Here is a 23,274-nt window from a genome sequence, read left to right as displayed (position 1 = left end):
ACTGCATAGTTTTCAGTCCACGCAGTCCTCAGGAAGTTACAAAAAGCATTATGTGATGCATGTCTCCTTAAGGCTCATGGTGAGCCCTTCCATCCTGAAACTGTCAGCACCTTATTGACGGACTTGGGTCCTTTGATTTAGTGAGTCCTCATTTGCTTGCACATTTGGACACTATTAGAAACATCAGTTTTAAAGGGCAGCTGGAGGGAGTGATGTAGTTTGATCTATAAGGTATGTATACAAATACCTTGTCTTCAGGAATTACTGTAAATGTAGTAAAAAGTCATTTTTCACTTGTTTGTTTTCAAGTAATTTGCATATTTATATGCATATATGCATTTCTGAATTGAATGAATCTATTCATGTCTTGGAATCTACCTCTGTGGGTATTTTTAGAAGGACAGATAGGGGCTGAAATCAGCAGTCACATGTAACTAGCCTTTGAGAAGGCATGTGACTAGCCTGTGTTTCTGCTCCAGTTCTTTTTTGTGTGGTAAGAACCAAATGTAGCCTCCTGCGGGTTCTTGTCATTCTCAGTTGAAGCCCTGAATGTTGGCATACTATCCCCAAAGGCAAAGTAAAAGCAAGTATTGAGACAATAATCAGGGTAATTCAGGCATTTTGCCTGCTAATAAAGAAAACAGGTGCTTGGGGCCTGGTTGACCCAGCATGGAATAAACATTCTGGATAAATGGCCTTCCCTCTGCTTTTTGTTGCACAACTAGAGGCAGCTTGAAAACTCTGCTGCACTCATGCTACTGAAAATAAAGTCTATGTCTCCATATGAAAAGCATCCTAACTGATCCGAAGTTCAACCTACTCACGAAGAGATTATAAGCCTTAACCATAATTGCAGTATCCCCATTAAAACCAAGACATTCCCTTCATATATTGTTGACAATCCAAAATTTGGGCAATGACACAAGACGTTGGTTAGGGATTCAATTGGCTTGTCACAATAAGGGAAGATTGCTTTGCTATGTGTAGAGGAAATAATGTTGGAATCAATTTGGCTTAAGGTTTAAGAGCCTTCTGTCTTTGGATTAAGTGTGCCATTAATGCTTTGGGGGAAGGCTGTCTTGCACTAATTTGCTTTGGAGAATGAAATGGGAGAGAAGGTAACCAACTCCAGATACCAGTGCCTCATTTTACATGGTACATGTGTTCACTCTTTGTGACATTGATGGCACAGCCACCTGGGGGCTAATGGAGATAGTTTACCAAGCTTTCCCTGCCGAAGTTTCTTAGAAGTTAAAGGGGATATCCAAAATAATCCATTTTCTTTTTTTTTTGCATGATGAGCCCTTCTATCCTGAAACTGTCAGCACCTTATTGACGACAGGCACCAGGAAGGAAAGCTGGGTCTCCAGCATGGCATTCAAGAACTCTGCCACACACAACCCATTTCCTTTTAAAACACATTTTCTAATTCAGGTAAAAAAATCAACATGCAAAGACAGAACCCATGGAATTCACATATAGAGCAAGCACATGGAAAATGTCTTGGCTGAAATAGACTATAGAATGCAGGAGGGAAAGAGGAGAGGCCATATAAGATCTGTTCAACAATCAGCATTTATTAATACTTGTAATATTCCAGTAGCTCAACGCCATGCAGAGACAGATAAATCATACAAACACATTTCAGGATCATCATGAATTTCCTCCTCTCCCTGAATGACCCCCCTCCCCCAATTTTGAATGTAATTGCTGATCAAATTCCAGATCAGGGTACAAAATTTTTCATTTTCCTTTCCGTTTTTCAGTTTCATTTAGCATGAGAATGAAAATCCCATTGATTTTCTAAATTCCATAAGGACTAGTTCTAGAATTTAAGTTTTCAGGAAATTTCTCTTCTTCCTTATGAAAAAAGATTTGTTATGTTTTTAAAAGTCATAGATGCTACTTCATAGCAATTCAAAAAATTCAAAACAATATAAAGAATTTAATAATATCCACCCTCACTCCAACAATTCTGTTTCTTCAGAAATGACCTTAGGTAATTGATTTGTATGATCGTATTGATATGTTGGTGATAGAGAAATATAACCTCCCCTACATCCTTTCTTACTGCACAATATTGTACTATGCAGGCTAAAATTCAACCTGATTGTCACCCAAACTTCTTCTTATAACCATTCCATAAAGAGCTAATTCATTCATTTAAATAATTGTATATATTTCATACTTTGGATATACCATAATTTATTTTAATGTTTCCCCACTGAAAAACACTGCTTAGTCTAGTTTTATTTTGATTTTACAGCCATGCTCAACAGTCATTCTTATATAGGTCTCTTTTTTTCCCCCTGCATTATTGACTCTTCAGTAGGAGTTTGCAGGGCCAAAGGTTATGTATGTATATGTATACAAACTTAAAAGGATCCCTAAGCAAACTTGACATAAGTACCTGCAAGCTACAGAATAGAAAAGATTAAGCCCCAGCTGCCTGTGGTGAAAAAGAGCTTAAAAGCTTTCACTCCTTCTAGAGGTTTAATAACATTACTTTCTTTGAAAATAAGGTAAACAAAAAAATACCTAAAACAAACCCCTCAAAAAAACCCACGCCCGAACAAACTTTTCTAAAGAACTGTTTTTTATTCATGAAATCTCAATTATATTCCTTTATCCTGCAAATGCACCTCCTATTTATGCCTTCATAGTTTACGTCTAGGATCATTACTTCTAGAAATTGTAGAAGAGTCAGTAATTATAAGGGGTCCAAGCAATAGAGGTTGAACTAGGGAACTGAAAGTAGAGGAGAGAGTGTAGAATCATTCGTAAACACTGATTGATTAATTTATTTATTGCACATACTTATTAAGCATCTACTGTGTACCCGTAATGGTGCTAAGCACTGAAGATATACCAGTGCACATAATTAGACTTGACCAGTCCCTGCTTTCATCAGCCTCTCTTCTGGTGGTGTGAAAGACAGCCATCAAATAATAACATTTTTTTAGAGCAGTACATAACTATGAATGGAGATACATTCTATGAAGGAAAGAATTTTGCAAAGGTACCTACAAAAGAACTTGACTTCTCTGAGGAAAGGAAACTTGCAGATTTAGTAAGTGATAAATAGAGGTAGAAGTAAGAGACAAAAGGGCATTGAGAGCACCTGGGCTGACGTGTACTAAGAAACATAGGTCATATAAGAAGCTAACAGAAGTGTTGTGTCACTGGGATACTGAGAGTAGGAAGAAAAGGTTGAGATGGGTGGGAGGAAATCAGAATACGATGCTTTACAGACCATGTAAAAGATTTTGGACTTTTATGAGCAGTGGAAAAGTCTGGAGTATTTTAGGCAGGTATTACCATAATTAAGTCTAAGAATTGACAGTAGAATGTTGCTAAGAACATTTCATTAGGAGTCACAAAATCTGTTTTTTGTGCTGTGGCCATTTATTAACTACAGATAGTGCTTCCTTTCATACCCATGTGAACATATATGCCATTGTATAAAACTTGTGTGTGCAAAAATTGAAATGTGCCCTTATGTTTGTAAGAGTAGTTCCAAGAGAACTATTAACAAAATAACATCCCCCAATTTTCTTGTAGATACTCTCTTTATCAATATATACCTAGAATTTTGTATGAATTCTTTAATTTCCTTTTTTTACACTTCAAGTCACAATAGCATCTGAAAGAGATTAAATGTTTATATAACAATTTCTAGTTTATTTCAAATCTATTGGCAATGAAATAAATATTATACCAGTAATATCAGTACTTTATTTTTAATTTTTTCATCTTTTCAAAATAAGGATAAAATACAATGAATTATTCTTATCGTTGCATAAGTAGATGGTGTCTGTGGCTAAGAGACTTGAGGTCCCTGCATGATCCCAGCCTCCTGGTATTCATGCCCTCGTGTGAGTCCCTCCCCTTTAGTGCAGATGAGACTTGTGATTTGCTTCTAACCAACAGAATATGACAAATGTGATAAAACATGTGAATACTTGTATGTGATTACAGTATCAGGTTATAGTGCCTGTCTTGTTGGAGTCCCTCTCTGACTTTGAGAAAGCAGGTGGCCATGTTGGAGAACAGCACCTGGCAGCTGAAGGTGGTCTCTGGTGAACAGTAAGTAATAAAAGAAGTGTTCAGTCTTACAACCCAAGGAACTTAATTCTACCAACAACATGACAAAGTTTAGAAATCAGAATCTTCCCCAGTTGAGCCTCAGATAAGGCTGCAGCTCCAGAAGAAAAAGATTTGGTTGCAAACCTTTGAGTCTTTGAGTAGAGAACCCAGTTTAGTCATGCCCAGATTCCTTACTCACACTGTGAGATAATAATGAATGTGCATTGCTAGAGGCTTGAAGTTTGTGGCAATATTGTTATGCAGCAATATATAACTAATACAGTGATGGTGCCAAAACTAGTACTGTTTTTTGCCAGGAAGTACCAACACCCAATAGTTAAAATGCATACTGGTCACTTGATGCTTAGAAGCGTCAGCCTGGGAAACTTAGTTTAGAAGTGTCCATGCATTTCTTTGAAGTCTGTTCTCAAGAAATCAGTAGTATGTGGTGCATGGGTGGTTCAGTGGTAGAATGCTCATCTTGCATGCACCCAGTAGGCCTGGGTTCGATTCCCGGACCATGCACCCCCCACTCCCTCAAAAAAAATCAGTAGTATGAATGTAGAGAAATAGTCACGTGGTCCCTTGGGCAACTCACAACTACCTGATCTTAGTTTTCTTATTTACAGAGGAATAATACTTGCCCTTCTTACATGAAAGAGTTGTTGTAAGATTAAACTGAGATAATTTTAATTCAACAAGTACTGCCTTTGTACTTGGACATTGCTTTCACATGCTATGCATGGACATCAATGCCAACTGTAAAATGCTGGCTATTTAACTGTAAGCAGTAGTATTGATATAGTGTCAGTGAGTTCTCTAACACTTTCTATGAGCTGCCATTCATTATGTATTAACTTGGGAGGATTCTTCATCCAGATTTCTTGATTTCCTCCCTCTTTGAGATTAAAAGAAACTGGTTTTCAATATCTTTAATAAACTCCCATTCTATGACCCTTCATTATAGCAGTGGCAGGTATATTATTCCAGGTCTAATTTGCAGAAATTCATAGGCATGTGTAACATGCTTAACCCTCAAACCCTGTTCTTAGGTGCAGTGATACTTTAAATTTTATTTTGTGAAAATGCAGTGCTTTCCAGTTTTTCATGCCTTGCCATTAATATTTGCCTTCACATTTGCAAGCATGCCACAAAAAATGAATTTATTTTCAGTCCTTTACCATTTGTGCAAATGCCTTTGTCACTGAAGGGTGAAGTTATAGACAGAATTTAAATGCATAATATCACAAATGTTTTTTAAACCCTTTTATTGATGCAGTTCATGGCTCAATTAACATAAGTAATATTGTTTTTAGTCCACTGGTTCCCAAAAGCATTAAGATGCAGAAGCAGATCATGGGGGAAAGAGATTCTCAATCTGATTGGAAAAAAATATGGTTCAGCTGCTCCTATAAAGTGAATAAAAATGTAAAGAAGAAGATCTCAATTATGAGAGCCTTTTTTATTGTTGTTGTGCTTTACTCCTAATGACTGATGTTTTAGCTCATAAAGTGTCTTTGCTGTCTGGGTGAACATCCGTGAGACCTCTTTTTGCCTGATTTTCTTTTTCTGTCAATGACCAGCTTACATGTGAAGGATCAAAAATCACAGACAAGAGTTCAACTTAATGGGTGCCATCATTCTATTAAATCAAGGAGACTTGGAAGGCACTTAAATTAAGAAGTAACCCTTAAAATTGTGGTCCTCGGGAAATCACTTCTTTTAGGTTTCATGTTCATTGAATACAAAATGCATCTTCTGTGTAGCCAGTCAGTGGCAAGAAGGAACATAATCACATGATCACTGGTTGAAATAACGCCTACTTAAGTATTGACAGAGTAGACATTTGAGCATGGTATATGAAGGAAGGGTAATGCTTATATGAAATAGGCAAATCATGTCAAAATTGTGTAGAATGGAGAAATTAGGAAGTATGAAGTCTTTGCAAACAGGAGGTATTCAAAACCATGCAGGACATGGGAAAATTCTTTATAGTATGAAATTGTGCATTCTAGCATGTTAGCCATCCTTGGCAGCCACCTGGTGGAGTCTAATCATAGGCCCCATTCATTTTGACAGCTAAAAACAAACTCTTAATTTCCTTAATGACCCTTTATTCTAAAGTCATATTTGATCATTCTAACTTGTATGGTGCAATTTGAGGATTATTGTAATCCAAGGCAGGTTATAAAATTTAGAAACATTTCAGAATACTTTGGAAATTTTAGTTGATTGTAAAAAAGTGTTGAAAACCTTAATTTTTCCCAGCTCATGGACTTTGATCAAATGGGTTTTATGTTGGGTAGGACATGAGCTTTATGCAGATTAATGAAATATATTAATAGGATAAAGTCAGATACTTTAGATTTAGGTGAAAACTGGCCAAAGAATCTTGAAATTGCCCTTCTGCCCCACTCCTCAGAGCCCCACTCCTCAGAGCCCCACTTCTCAGCTTCAGATTCTCACTCTGATAGTAATATTCATTAAGTACTCTTCAAGTTATCAAGAAGTATATTAGATATCAATGAAAAATACTTACATAATTGAAGGTCCCTGCATTTAACCTACTTGATTCTAATCTCAAAGATATGAACATGTTACAATCACAATATTAATAAGCCAGGGTGACCTTTTTATCTATTAATTTATCTGAATTTTCTTGGTATTAATTAATATTTTCAGGCTGAGACACCTTTTGTGGTAATGTATTATATAGATTTATTCCTTGTTCTCTCAAACAATTCATCATTTTATTAATCCCCAATATAAGTCCCTCACTTCAAAGGGGAATGTATTCTCATACTAGCCAAAAGAAGACTTTACTGAACTACAAACTGGTCAAACTAGAGTGGAAAGCTCTGTGGTATGATGAAAAGAAGATAGGTTTGGTGTCAGAGATTAGGATTTGAGCTATTTTATTTCATTAACTTTGTGACTTCTGTAAATTTCATTTAAAAACCTCAGATATCACATGTGGAACAAGGGGATCATAATAGTCAACTAATAAGATGGGGATGAAGATTAAATCAGATTATACATGCTAATGCACCAGGTACATAAAAGATGTTCAATAAATATTAATTGCCTTCATGATCTTTTTCCCATACTTTGGGATATGCCTTAATTTGGGTACCCCTTAGATAGTAAGCTTCCCTAAGAGCTTGCATGCAGGTAGTTTATTTTGTAAAGTGGTATCAGGAAATAGGAATGGGGGCTGAAGAGAGGGAATCAGGAAAGAGGGACAGCTTATATAAAGATGTCTAGGGTCTGTTCCCACTGTGGTCAGCTATGGTTTAAGGAGCATATTGAATGTATCTCAGGCTTTTCCACTAGAGTAAGGGAGGAAGAGAGAACGTATCTATAGGTACCTCCTCCACTCTTACCTTCTATAACTTGTCAAAGTTTACTTCTTTGTATGTTAACTCCCTCTCACTTCCTGTTTGCCCATGTTTGAGTGCTGGGTGGTTTTAACAGTTGTCCAGCACCACCACGGCAGAGAGAGACCCTAGGGTAGGAAGCCAAAGCTGTGGCACCACCAAGGTGTGACACCTTGAAGTTAAACATGTGTGAAGTTGGTTCCTGCAGTAATGTTTGGAATTCAAGGTGGGCCAAGAGAGTGGCTGATGGGAGTGGGGTTGTGCTGGAAGGGGAGCATATGGTGTGTTCAATAGAGAATGCTAAGCCAAACAGAAGAAAGAGATATTATCCAATAATGAGCAGAAATATTTGAAAATAGATGGTTATTTTCCCCCGATCACCATCAGAGGTTGCAGAAAGCTTTGTTGTTTATACTTGGTTCATGGCTTGTTAGAGAGCTCAAAGGTGGCTGGTTGAAAAGTTGCCTCCTGGCTGAAGGGAGCGACTCAGGTGGAAGCGCTGCTAGTCCCACCTGGTCGTGCTAGGGGATAAGCCTGTTGAATAATTACCCACTCAGCCTATCCTGTGGCCTGGCCAGCTAACCAAAGTTCCTTCTTCTCTAGGAAATGACTCTCTCCATGTAGCCAAAGAGAAGAGGGTCTGTATAGGCAGAACCCCAGACATGCAGATCCAAAAGGGCCACATTCAGGTTCTTCTCCAGGGCCTTGGTGGTTTCCATGACATCCAGGCTTTTATCCCACCCATCTTAGCACTGCTTCTTCACTTCCTGGAGGAGGGCACAGCTGCCCCTGCTCAGTTTGCATCTAAAGAAGCTCAGTACTCTCATACTCCTTGACCAACTTACAGAAATAGCCCACGCCCTCCAGGACTACATCAGCAAGGTGGAAAGAGAAGCCCAGAGAGAGGTAAGAGTAGGAGGCCTGGAGATACAGGCTGTCTAAGCAGTTGACGGAGGCAGTGTAATAATGCTGAGGGATCTGGTAGCTCTGGGTTGGCCGACAATGAGGAGCTAACCACAAAAACAGTGTTAGTTGTCCAGGAAGCAGGGGATAAGCTAGAAGATGGTCCCTGAAGTTCCAGCTGCAAAGATGGTTGGAGCATGGTAGGAGGCTCAAGGGGTGGGGGAAGCAAGATAGCTCCAGGGTCTGTATTGTCCAAATGCTGTTGAAGTAAGAAACAGGTCTGAGGAACCATGAGGCACACTGTTGGGATTACTTTTAATAAAACTATGAGCTAGTTAATTGATTTTTTTAGCTTGGAAATAAAACATTTTTGTAGGCCACATGCTCTGTAATTCTCCTTGGTGCATTTTGAACAAGTCTAATTTTAGATCTCTTTGATTGTTTATTTCTCTGTAAGCAGTTAAAATGATAAAGCACAGTTTCACCATTCCCATTTAGATTCTTTTGGTTGCAAGGGACTGAGATTTTTTAATATTACTTACAGCATTGTTGGTGATTATTAGCATGCACATGTAAAATAACCTAGGACACACTCTGAGCTGGAACCGTTAAATGGATGAAAATTCCCCTGTACTGGCTCTGGGAAAAGGGGAAAAGTGGGACATTTAAAATGTGGGTCTTTTCAGTGTGTATTTCACTCAGTAAGCATATGCTCGAGTGAGCATGAGCTGGAAGGTAGGAATTTCCTGTTTCCTTGGTCACTTTAGTGAGAACACCATATGAACCCCTGGATGATTTTAGTGCTTTAAGAAGTGTAGTTTTCACACAAGATTTCTGCTCAAAGCACAGCAACCACTTCACCTGGTGCTTGCTCAAAGAAACAATTATTGTTGGAACCTAATTACTGGGTTCCAACGCTAGGAGGAAAAAGAAAATATATTTCAGGCACTATAGTGGCATTGTCACAAAAGATTTTCAAGGGAAATGATGACTATCTTCAATTTTACTCTTATACACTCACTGTAAGATCTAAATTCTGAAAGAAAAAAAAAAAGACGATGTAACTGAGATACCAGACCAATCGGGTGAAGGTCTCACAGTAATTCCAGTGCCACTGAAATGTTTAGCTGTCTCCTTTTTTCATACCTTCCCATCTCAATAATTTTGACCTTTTTCCCCCTTAATGCTTATTCTTTCTTTTAATTCGTGTTTACTCATAGCTTTGATTTATCAGGACATGTCATGGATCAAATACTGTTTCAAGGCATCCTTGGAGTATTTTCATACTAATGGCCTAATTTTCCTGTTTCTTAGCTTGAATTCTTGAGTGTCTATGTTATCCAGCCCATGACTTTTCAGGCGGTAACTCAAATGTTTCTGACTAGCCTGCACATTGACTGTTTTGGGAATCGTGACCTAGAATCCCATTATATCTCAGGGTTGATCAGGGTCATAGGGTCTGCTTAGGGTTTTTCAAACAAGAGAGAGTATGGGTAGGATAAGTTTGCTCAGAAGATGGCTGAGAACCTCTGAATGCTGAATGCTGACCAAAGAAGGCTTCCTGAGGGAGCAGGCATTTCGGATGGTCCTCAAGGAAAAGGTAGGGCTTAAGGGGTATTCCAAGGAGAAGGGAAGTCTAGGCAACAAAAATGGTGCAATGAGGATGCAAAAAAAAAACCTGTTTTGAGAAAACAGTAAATGTACTATTAACAAAGGAAAATTCTGGATAATAAGTTCTAAAAGAAAAACTGAGGTAAGCAAGTAGGGTACCTTAAAGGACAAGCTAAAGAGTTTGGCCATTTCCTTGTTCAACAGATGGCACATTAATAGCTCACAAGACATATCAGCAATTAATTTGCTACAAAATGACATGTACCCTGAGTCTACATAATCTGGGTCAGCTGTTCATTCAATCATGGCTAAATTTTCCTCTGCATATCCAAAATTGCCTTTGAGAGAGAGGCAATATACTCTCAAATATGGAAAAGATGAATTATTCTAAACTGCTATACACTTTTGTATATACATTTTTCTTCATGAATTAGTTGGAATAGAAGTCTTTCTTGATTGTTGGATACAATGACTCCCTATAATGAAATGTCACACTTCATCCCCCATTATGCTATGTTAGGCTCATCTGAGAAGAATATTTCATTTAAGTTAGGAGAGTATGTTGTTTTTAGATCTTGGTTTTCAGGAAAAAAGAGATGGGCCAGAGCAGAGAAAAAGATGTACGAAAAGTGCAAAAATTTCTACATGGAGAGTACTCCTTACAGATGTATTTGCTTCCTGGCATTAATTGCCATTGGCTAGGAGATAGGGCATCATTACAGGTCACTATTGTTTGTTGCCTGGGTCTTCTGGTAAAGGATAAATGAAGAGATGCAAGGAATACTAGAAGCTTCAGTGACAGAAAATTTAACATATTTAAACTTGCATATTGCAAGCTGATGAAATTGGAGGGCTTTTGAATAACCTTGCAAGAATAAAAGAGAAAATGGTTCAATAAATGTAATACAACAAAGAGATGCTTTGCAAGCCAAATGTATTGTAAGAACTTTGCACTCAGGGTGGTAATCAATAAATATTCATTGGTGATGAGAATCAGGAGATGTTTTTAAATTAATAAAATCAGGCATGTATGTTTTTATTCTTGCAATTTTTTCAGTACCCTTGCTGGTACTGATTCATATGGAAAAACAAACTCCTCTATTCTTGTTGGGACTCAGTGGTCTTACTTATAAAATGACACAGATCAGAAACATACAGCTCAAAGGCAAAATTTGACCTGTCGTCGGTCTTTATAAGTAAAGTTTTATTAAAATACAACCATGCCTATTCAATTGTGTATTGTCTGTAACCACTTTTGGGTTACCATAGCAGAGTTGAGTAGTTGCAACAGAGACTGAATGGCCTGCAGAACTGAAAATATTTATTATCTGGCCCTTCACAGGAAACATTTGCCGACCTGTAGAACTAGGTGATCTCTGAAGTCATATAAAATAATCCGTGAGTCTAGGAGTAGATTCCAGCATTAATTAGGGCTGTGGTCTACTATGTACTTCACCAGCAGAAGTTTTCCAGTATATGGCATGTGTATTCCTTAGAAACACTGGATTCAGTGGATTGTCCTTTATGCACATGCCCATTCAATCACTGAGCAAGTACCTTGCAAGTCACAGACTCTTCTTTTAAAGCAGAACAGTGTCTAAATAACCATTCTGCTTTCTCTCACTGGGACTCCACAATTATTGCTGCATTAAACTCGATTAGTTCAGTCTTCTTCATTAACTTAAAACTTGTTATAATTCAGGCAGATTGGGTTGCAATACCCCATTATAGCTTCTTTTTTAAAGGATTTGTTGAAAAGATACACTGTGTAAGAAAATTTGTAAGGGAATATTTTTATCTTACCAACTGATCCCCACCACCCAACCCCACCTCACTCCCCCTTAAAATAAAAATTAAGTTGTTTGTTACAAAGTTCTACCCACAATTTCTGGTTCTTATTGAAACATATCCGGAAGAATGTTCTCTGAAACCCTTTGTTTGCGATTTGAATTTGTGTAGAGAATTACACAATCCACTGTAATTCTCCAAAATTGCCTTTGAGAGAGAGGCAATATACTCTCAAATATGGAAAAGATGAATTATTCTTCATCTTTGTGTTTGTGTTTTGGATTCAAAATACCTAGGTCCCAATGGCAGGTCTGAAGCTTTGACAACTTCCTTAATCTCTTTAAGCCTCATAGCTCCAAAATTCTTTGAAACTCTTCCCATCAAGTGGTGGGACTGTGTACACTCCCTTAGGGTGGATTGTTATTCACTGATCAGTAGAGTATGCACAAATGGCACCATGTGTTTCTTTAAGGCTTAAGCATAATAGTCAGTGCACCTTCTCTGCCTCGGACCACTTACACTTGAAAGCTTGGGCCACCGTGTAAGAAATTTGAGAACAGTGAAGTCTAAATACTGTGAGAAAGCCAAGCCACTTAACAAGCTTGGTTTTCAAGTCATCTGCCTAGAAGCCAGACATGAGAATGAAGTAGACCCCAGAAAATTTCGTCCTTTAATTCTCTAGTTATCCCAGCCTTTAAGTCTTCCCAGATAAGATCTCAGACATCATGGGAACAAGGCAGTGACCCCTGCTGTGTAACCTCCAGATTCCTGACCCATTTATTAGCATAATAAAAGGATTGTGTTTTCAAGTCACTAAGGTTTGGGGTAGTTTGTTTTGTGACAATAATAATACAACTGTTCCTTCATCTGCAAAATGAACGCACTAATCCTACATGTAGTTCATCTGTGTTGGAAAGATTAAGTGAAATAATAATAAGTAAAATAGCTAATATGACTGTCATATAATAAACAGTAAATTATAGCTATGATACGTATTTCCTAAAAATGGTTTTTGTTCATTATTACTGGGTTCTATATTCTTCTTATCCCTATTCAGCAGCATCTGCGTATACAGATTCGCTGCCATACAAGCAGAACCTACAAATTTAAAAATATCAAGACAGGGCATTCAGTAAGGTGAGATGATTTGTAAGACTATTTACACTGTTCAGAAAACTAAAATTCAGATGAGGAATTAATATTGACTGTTTGCCCATTTATTCAAGTAAACATTTTTCAAATGTGTACTATGTGCTAAACCCTTTGATACAGGCCATAATAACCATGCTTGGGAAAAGCTGTGCTTTCCCTTTAGCCCAGCAAAATGTTTACTGCAGTTCCTGATTTATTAACACCATTCTTTCTGGCAAGGAGTTAGTAACTGATATTGCATCTTCTCAAATCAGACAGACACTTGCATACACTATACAGCAATAAACAATCACTAACTCTCAGGATTTCCTCACAATGACGAGTCAGATCCAAGTATTTTCTTCAAGTTTATCCTGCTCTTTTGGTTAGTTAGTAAAGAGGAGTTGTAGAGTTTATGTGGCAAATTATGAGTAACATTAGATTTAAATGCATGGTGAATGGAAGTGCCTTTTTCTTTATATAAGCAATTCCATTCAAAGCTGCATCACTGGAAAAAAGGCACCAGTAGTGATGAGAACTACTGTGCATTAAGACCTCTCTGCATAGACAAATTGCCTTGCACTTAAGCCTGCAAGCAAGCACTATGGTAAACAATTCATTGCTTCAGAATCATAATTCAACTTGCTATTTGTTCCTTTTGAAGACGTTCGTACCGCGTTTGTTAAATTAAGCAGTAATTCTTCGATTATGTGGTGTCATCCTAATGGTTATGATGTTTTGCAGAACTCTTAACAGATCACAATGGGATGGGTGACTGGAGATGTACTACAGATGCAAGAGAAGGTGGAATTCAGCAGATATTTGTTTATAAGAGGCCTCCAGTTTTCTCCTGCAAACATTAACTGATGTAAAAGAGAATGATGGATTGGGGAGGAGGGGTGATGATAGTTTGGGGTCAAACAAATGCCAAGCTTTGTCCTAGGCACTCCATGTACATGATACCGTTTAATAGTTATGATAAACCTGGAAAGGAAATGTTTGTCTTTCCTTTCTCAGAAAGGGGAAAGTGAGGCATAAGTGAAATAATTTGTTTGATGCCATATAAGTTGAGACCTTCTGAAGTTAAAATGAGAGAGTATCTGTCTCTCAGGAATAGCTGTTAAAGGCCATGAGCCAAATAGTTGAAAAGTAGGCAGAAATATCTCTACCACAATCTTTTGGTTTTTATACAAGGTTTTAAGTGATCCTTAAAAACAACTCTAAAAGTAATGCATTCTCAATTAGAAAATTTATAAAACCGTGGCTTAAAAATAATGAAACTAACATTACCTTTAATCCTTTCACCTAGAAATAATTTCTGTTCATATTCTTATGGATGGTGATTCTTTCCAGTCTTTTTGCTGTAATTCTTATTAACTTAAAAAGTTTTCCCTCTCATTCTAGAAGTAATGCATACTTACTTTATGAAAGGCAGAAATTTATAAGATAAAAAATAAAACTACCAGTGACTTCACAATCCAGTAGTGTTAACATTTGGGGGTGTTTTTATATAACTTATTCATATGTATAAGTTAGTATATGTGCACAAAGTTTGCATATGTTAATATATATTTTCTACCAAATTGGCAGCATATCTTATATACTATGTATCCTTATAAAGCCATTTACTATTGTCTTGCTGGGGAAACCAGCAGTTTAGATCAGATTGATTTAGAGAGAGAATAATTACGGGAGGGAGAGATAAAAATAAAAGAGACAGAGAGGGAGAAAGACAGGTTAGCCATATTGATCACATGACTATGACTTCTGGTTTTATCATCCTTAAGTGTAAATGCAATAATTCATCCACCTGTTTCTCTATTTAAGTCTCAGTGGCACATCACATCAAGGTTCATATATAGGTTGAAAAGAATTACATCGCCCTCAAAAGCACAGAAGCAGACGCGCCTGTTTGCAATCACAGGACACGTTCCAGTATCACAATTACCCATCACCATCACTGGCACTAACCTTCCTCATCACCATCATCACCATCACCTGACACCTGTTGATGCCCACTTATGCCAGGTCTTTATGTGAGACCTGTCATTTAATCCTCACCACCCTCTAAGGACAATTTTTAATTTCATTTTACAATTAAGGCATTTGAGATTCAGAAATACTAAGTAAATTCCTAAAGTTTCACAACTATGAAACAGTGCTAGGTTTGAATCCAAGTCCGTTGCTACGATTCTGGAAATCAAAATATACTGAATTGTTTGATCAATAGTTGGCATTGTGGTTTAGCTATTTGCTAAATAAATTGGCAGCTTCATCATGGACCAGAGAATCATAGAATTGTCATGTTTTGAAATGTATGTCTTGGTTGAGTGCCTAATGTCCTAATATTAAACATGAAGAAAAGCAGAATCCAGAAAGCTCAGATGACTTGCCCAAGTTTATTTAGCAATCTATAGACGTATATCACATAGCTTCCAGACCAGTATCTTTTAAACTTAAAATAATCCATACATACAATGCAAGAAGGAAAGTTCTCTGAACAAATAAGCACTGAAACCAGTTTCTAGGACTCATGGGCTTGTCCTATGACTGTAATCAATTTACTTACTTTCTCAAATCCTGTTTTTTTTTTTTTCCTATTCTTTTCTGTTTCTTTTTTCCCTTGCAGAAAGAATGGAAGTTAGAATAACAGATATCTGGAGGCAAAGGTTAAAAGTACAGTACTTTCAAGGCTAAATGTGGATTTCAGCTCTATCAGTTATACATGGACCCTCTATCCTTGGATGAGTCACTTGTCTTCACCAAGCCTCACTTATCTTATCTTTAAAATAGTGATAGATATAGCTTCTACTTGGGGGTTGATGTGAAGATAAAATGAGACAATCTAAAAAAAAAAAAATGTCTGTCATCATATGCACTCAGTATACAATATGTGGTATATATATAAAGTCCTTTCACATTCTAAAATTAAGCAGTATAAATCAGGAAATAGTTAAATGAATATCTACCATGTCCAAGGGCATCTACCTCTCCCAACTCTGAAATACATATTGCTTACAGAAACTCTTTGTTTCAGCTTTCCTAAATGTTAGGTATTTAACTAAAGAAAACAGTATTTAGTTCATGTTTTTTAGGATAATGGAGATAGATGTATAGATAGATAGAAACAACACACAGTCAATTTCAGTATATGTCCTTCACAAGGTTAAATTCCTTGTCTGTTCTAGCTCTTTTCTCCCCTTAGAATTTATATTTGAAATCTCTTCACTGTAAGTGTTGTATCCAGATTTATGGAATTCTTTATCTTATGGATCTCTTCTCCTTTACTACTTTTTCAAGGTAAAAAGAAAGCAGATATGCTGTTGTCTTCATCACTATAATCAGGAGATAAGGCTACAGTGTGATACTCTATCTGATGCCATTATGACATTCTGCAATTTGTATAAATTTTATAGTACAGAACTGTCTTTAAATAGGATTTTCCTGCCTCTCTCAATTATAGCAGCTTGTGATACATGTTGATATCTTGACCATAACTAATTACTGCTGCCAGCTTTGTCTACAAATATTAAGACAAATGAAACAGATGCAGCATTTATTTCCAAGTATATCCACGAAAGACCAGTCAATTGTTTAAGTATGAGTTTCTATTCCATGGTGATTCTTAAGTGTTGGAGGAGTGATAGGTACATAAGGTTGGATTGCTTTCTTAAACAGGATGTGTATTTGAATATTAGATATCTACAAAGAGAAATCCATTTACCTGTGTTATACCAAAATGACAATGTGTTTGCTAAACAAGGTTTAGGGAGAGAAAGCTGACAGTGTGACACCACTTCCTATGTCCAAACATATCACATGGCTTCCATGACATGTGATAAAATATTCAAAGCCATATCTATAGAGTTAGGTTCTTTTAGATGGCAAGAACAGACCAACTAAGGGGATGGGGTTAATGGTGAGGATTCAAAAGGAAGTCAGTATGCCCAAGAAGCTACCTCATCATTAGTGAGGCTTTATGGAGAAATGGGAATTCATCCAGAATATCCCCCAGTTCCAAAGCAGCACTAACAGTTCTTCCCTCTCATTGCTTAGCTTTTCTTTAGCTCTGTGCTTGGCTATATAATCAGCTTCGAGAGCAGTTGCTAGAACTAGATTTATTTATTGTTACTTACTTTGTACCTGCTACTGTGTCATGAACTTTGTGTGCCTCTGTGTAATCTTCCCACCAAATATCCTCAGGCAGGACGGGCAACGACGGTTCAGTGGTAGAGTTCTCGCCTGCTATGCTGGAGACCCAGGTTCCGTTCCCAGTGCCTGCCCATGTAAATAAATAAATTAATTAATAAAATAAAATAAAATAATAAAGAAATACCCTAAGGCAGAATTTCTGATGTGTTTGGTTAACTTCTCACAATGCAATATTGAATGTCCCTTTGGGCTGAGTTCTTATCCCAGGGGACTTCATAAGTTAATGCCCTGCCTGTAGATAACTTCCTTGTCTGGGGAATGATTCCTGATTTGATCAGTAGGTGGTCACGATGTGTGACGGTGTGACAAAGTATAAAACAGTTCATTGTTTAGGTCAAGGAAACTCTTCAGTTGCTTTATTGAACAAGAGCCATATGTGAGTAGGCGTACTGAAGCTTCTTTCTGTTTAGGACAAAAATGGAAAAAGTTGTAGCTACCGTTATTTTAGTATCAGTGTTATTATTTGTATGATTACTAAGAGTAGGAATTATATCAGTCACTCCCCCCATTCACATCAGAGCTTTTCTCCTTTATGCACATGAAACTTGGTGACCTGCATTTATGGTGCTTTGTATCTTCACTAGAAGATGGAGTTCTTAGTTCAACATCCGAGGGGGTTTTTGCTTGCTTAATATATCAAAGTAAAGCATGTAGGTATTTAGGAGAAGTTCTGGGGTCTCAGGATAAGTAACCTATTCTGACTTTGTAAGAGAGGAAGACTTATTCTTTGAATTAACACTAACTAGTGCTGAGATTTAGCCATCTCTATGGCTAAAACTGCATTTGAAGATAAAATATTAGTTGAAGCACATATTTCCAGTGCTTTTATTTGCAATGTGTTCGCTCTGTTTTGGCACAAATATTCTCCCTTCTGAAAAGAATGTGTGAATATTCTTTAAATATTTAGAATTCTCGTTTGCTTTTTCTTTCTTGAAAGTTTCTATTCCTTTGGATGTCAAATGCACCTAATTAATATAAGTTGATGTGTGAATCTTATTCAGTTTCTTAAGACAGGGATGGAAAGTTTTATTTGCATAAAATTTGGAGTTGCAAACTTTAAAGCTTGGTTAAAATATAAAATCATATTATCTTAATTAAACTAGGAAATTTATTTAGAGATGACAAATAGAATCGAAGTTTTATTTTTTTAAAAACAATCATCAGCATGATATAATGAAAAGTATCTTTGACGCTAGTTAGGCTATCTAGATTCTAAGTCAGACTTATTCTTTGAATTAACACTAACTAGTGCTGAGATTTTGAGCAAGTCACTTATTATCTCCTATTTTGATTTATATTTCTTATAGGCAAGGTGAGGAAATTCAATTATATGATTTTTGTGTCCTTCAAAAAGTTTTGGCAATACATAGTACTATATGTATATGATATCTTTGAATAGGTTTATCTTACCTCTTACTGTCAGAAAAATAACAACAAAAAAATTAAAATTTATTGAATGTACTTAAATTTCTAATTAAAGCTTTTTAAATGGTTTTTGTTGTGAAATAAAACATATATACAAAAAAGTTTCCAAGTGCACTTTAACAAGTAGTTATAGAACATATTTTGAAGTTTGGTATGAGTTGCAGTTCCACAATTTCAGGTTTTTCCTTCTAACTGCACCATGGCACTGGAGACTAAAAGAAATATTAATATAATGATTCAGAGTTACACTTATTTGTTAAATCCTATCTTCTCTGTTATAACTCCTTTTTCTCCTTTGATCCTTCTCCCAATCTTTAGGGATACTTGGACTATACTCAATCGAACTTTTTCATTTTGAAAAGGGTATTGACAATGTGGAATAGGGGGATGGAACTAGTTGATGTTCTTGGAGAGTCTGACCCCTCTGAGTTTCAGGGCTTATCTGACCTAGGAGCCATATGGACGTTATAACTTACTGGAAAGTAAACTTAGTGTGTGAAAATTTTGTAGAATCTTAGCTAGAACCCTAGGTATTCTTTAGTGCTTATAGGAATAATGTTGGTTGGGTTTTGGAAAACCATGGCAATTAGCAGTATCTAGGTGAAGCTTGCATAGGAGTAGCCTTCAGAATTGCTTCTCAATTCGATTTGAACACTTTTAGCCACTGATACCTTATTTTGTTACATTTTTCCCCTTTTTGGTCAGGAAGAAGTTGACAGTCCCACAGTGCCAGGGCCAGGGTCATCCATGGGAGTCGTGTCCCATGTTGTCAGAGAGACTTTCTTTCCTGGATGTCATGTCACATGGTGGGGAGGGTAGTGATTTTCCTTGCAGACATGGGCTTGAGAGAGAGGAGATTATCTGAGCAACAAAAGAGGTTTTCTGAAAGTAATTCTTAGATATATTTACAGGTAGGCTTAGCTTCTCTTTTATAGAAATACATTTCAGAAGAGCAAGCCTCAAGATCAAGGGCTTAACCTACTATTAATCAAGTCTTTTTATCTTACAATATGCTTGTACATATTCAAACATTCATAGATTTTTAAGGGAACTCCCAGCCCCTGATATATGCTAGTGTCTTTCCAGTACTTTAACATATTTTTCTACTGGGACTTCTTTAAATGCGAGGCCTCCTGGCTGAATTTTGGAATGAGGATACTTTTCAGTTCAAATAAATCTAAAAATAACATTATCTCCTACAAATATTTTCCCAAGTTCATTTATGACATTTCTATCCTCACTCCACAGTTTCTCCTCCACCTGCATAATTCACGAACATACGGACGCTTTGTAGCAACTTTGAATGCTAAAGATCAGCTTTCACCGGACAAAGTTTCAAACATTTTGCAACTTTTTTCCAGAAGAAAAAAAAATAAACTTCAGTAATTGCTTTGATCCCTTAGAGGTGAACATGACAGCTGTTATGACAGCTGGAAAACCAGGTTTCTCAACAGCTCAGCAAAAGAGCTGTAGACTGCTGAATGTATCAGAAAGAAAGCGTGCATGAGCAAACTGTCTTAGAACGTCTGCAAGACAAATTGATCTACTAGTTTTGCTCCTCTGAATAGTTTATAACCATAAGCTGTCAGCAGGTTGGATCTAAAGCATGGTCATTGTTTCCAGCTGTCCATTTTTCTGAAGTCCCTCCTAGAGATCTCCCATTGTAGGTCTCAGATTAAGAATGTTTGATGGGATTGAAAGCTCCTACTTAAATATTAGCCTCATTTATGTGAAAAAACTAGCCAACCAATTGGATTTGATGATATCTGACTGAGATACTACATGGACAACGAGAGGGATAATGGCTTTTTAGAAGGCTTTATAGAAAAGTTATAGACTAAGAAGCAAGTTCATGCATACAATTAACCATGGATCTGAGTAATATGTATAGTTTTGCTCTAATTCCTTCACTTATTTTCAGCAGAAGTCTAAATATTTCTTTAGAATGCCATTTATTCATTCATTCATTTGACATCCTTACTGTGTGTCTATTATATCATTCATTTACCCATTCGCCAACACTGGATTAAATGTGAAATATACCTTACCTACCTTCATGGAATCTAGTGAGAAAACAGATATTAATAAAAAAATTCCAGTCAATGTGAACAGCATGTACAAATGTCCATAAGCAAAAGCAACATGGTATTGGAAGAAAGAAAAGGAGTAAGGACGAAATGTATGGGTAAGATACAAGTCAGGATTTTTCAGGCCAATTAACTTTGAATTTACCCTAAATGTAATCAGGAATCATTGGAAGTTTTAAATGAGAGTATCATAGATCATTCTGACAACTGTCTGGATATTTGAAGCAGGGCTTGACGGGCAAGGTGGGGACTTGGCTTCAAAAATGTAAGCTAGGAAACTATTGGTGTAATCGAGGATGGAGATAATGCTCATGATATGATCAGGTGTGTGAATAGAGGGGTGTGAAAAGATTTCAAAGACTGAGGGTTAAGAATGTATAAAAATTGACTGTCCATTTGGGGCATCATGAATAAGGAACACATTAAATTGTAGAATTCTCAAATCTGGAATAATTTTAAAGGAAACTTTCACTGAGAGTTAATACAAGTGGCTACAAAATATTGCTAATTTCTTTACTACCTGCTTTGGGTAGGTCAAATCCAGCCCATTGTCTGTTTTTGTATGTAAAGTTTTATTGAAACACAGCTACATTCAATTTCTTATCTACGTTGATGACTGCTTTGAACTTTATTGGCAGAGTTGAGTAGTTTTGAGAGAAAAAGGCTAAAATATTTGCTTTCTGGCCCCATATGGAAAAAACCATGCTGACTCTTGCTCTGTTGGTACATGCATAAATCGTATTTACATTATTCATTTACTCATTTGACAGGAACACTTTCCAATGCATATTTTATAGCATGAAAGTGAAGTACATTGTGGGGATTGTGATTTTTTGTTTTATATTCTTCAAAATCCTCATTGGATTTAACAGGATATCTTTACCACTGAAAGATAGTTATTACAAAGGAAAGAAATATAACATTAACTAGACCAACTTAAAAAAAACTTTTTTTATTGTTTAATATATCATGTATACAAAGCAAAGGAAGAAAAAAGCAACAGTTTTCAAAGCATTCTTCAAAAACTAGTTATAGGACAGACCCCAGAGTTTGTCATGGGCTACCATACCATCATCTGAGATTTTTCCTCCTAGCTGCTCCATACTATAGGAGACTAGGAGGAATAATTTTTTTTTTTATCATCACAATCGACTTTTTTTTACTTTTTCGTGAAAAGTAATATATATACAAAAAAGCAATAAATTTCAAAACAGTACAACAATTAGTTGTAGAACAGATTTGAGAGTTTGGTATGGGTTACACTTCTACAATTTTAGGTTTTTACTTCTAGCTGCTCTAAGATACTGGAGACCAAAAGAAATATCGATATAGTGTTTCTGGAAAGCTATCCTAGTGCATGGAACCTTTGTAGAATCTTATATATTGCCCTAGGTGTTCTTTAGGATTGGCTGGAATGGTTTTGATTGGAGTTTGGCAAGTTATGATGGGTAGCAATGTCTAACTGAAGCATGCATAAGAGTGACCTCTGGAGTAGCCTCTCCACTCTATTTCAACTCTCTCAGCCGCTGATACCTTGTTGGTTATACTTCTTTTCCCCCTTTTGGTCAGGATGGCATTATTGATCCCACAGTACCAGGGCCAGACTCATCCCTGGGAGTCATCTCCCATGCCACCAGGGAGACTTTCATCCCTGGATGTCATGTCCCACATAGGTGGAAGGGCCATGATTTCACTTTCAGAGTTGGGCTTAGAGAGAGTGAGCCACATCTGACTAATAAAAGAGATCCTCCAGAAGTAACTCTTAGCCATATGTATAATAAGTAGGCTAAGCTACTCAGCTATCTACATAAGCTTAGCAAGAGTAAGCCTCAATATCAAGGACTTGACGTATTGATTTGGGTGTCTATTTGGCAAGTATCAGGGTATCCCCTGATGGTAAAGTTTAATAGTTCCATATATTTTCTCTCATCCTTCAAGGGACTTTGCCAATACTTTTTGATTACCTGCTTAATATATTCTAGGTTGTATCCAGGCATTACATTAAGCTACACAGGATTAAAGGCCCTCATTCTTAATTCTGGGTTCCATGTGTTTCAATTGTACAAATGAGCTATACAGACAGGTTGAATTAGGTTAAGTGCTACAGATAATTTAGGTTCCAGACAAAATAAACTTTCTTCCTTTGGTCTCAAAGAGTAGGTGTGGTTCTAAAATATCGACAATGTCTTCTTTACCCCTGTGTTCTGAATTACCTTAATCCCGACCTAATTGGCTTTGTTCTTATCTAAATACCAGGTTGTAGATATATAAACAGCCTCTCAAAATCCAGAAATAATAATTACCACTCCAGACTAAACCTGTCTGCTATAAGAGCTTACAATGTAGGCCCCTGTTTTCATTTTTTTTTTTTTCCTCTGGCTTGGCAGGCGAGAATTCTGCTACTGAGCCACTGTCGCACTGCCCAAGGCCCCTGTTTTCTTATAAGCATTTTCTAAAGGAGACCATACAGTAATTGTTCTTTCATTTGTGTCTTATTTTGCCTCACCATGTATCCCACAGGTTCAGTCACATTGCTGCATGCCTCCCGACTTTGTTCCTTTTTCGAGCAGCACAGTATTTGATCATATGTATACACCATAGTTTGGCAATCTACTTCTCAGCTGGTGCTTCCTTCAGCCACCTGCATTCAGTAG

At 36.9% G+C, this 23,274-nt stretch overlaps 1 long non-coding RNA gene across 1 annotated transcript in view; it reads left to right on the top strand.

Annotated features, from left to right (window-relative positions):
- The window catches only part of LOC143654266 (uncharacterized), a 220,736-nt gene that overhangs the window by 141,545 nt on the left and 55,917 nt on the right, over positions 1-23,274 (top strand). The window lies entirely within an intron of this gene.

The sequence above is a fragment of the Tamandua tetradactyla genome, chromosome 13, assembly GCF_023851605.1.
Source record: "Tamandua tetradactyla isolate mTamTet1 chromosome 13, mTamTet1.pri, whole genome shotgun sequence".
Taxonomy (NCBI): Eukaryota; Metazoa; Chordata; class Mammalia; order Pilosa; family Myrmecophagidae; genus Tamandua; species Tamandua tetradactyla.
The sequence above is the reverse complement of the archived record's forward strand: the minus strand, read 5'-3'. Positions and strand labels throughout refer to the sequence as shown.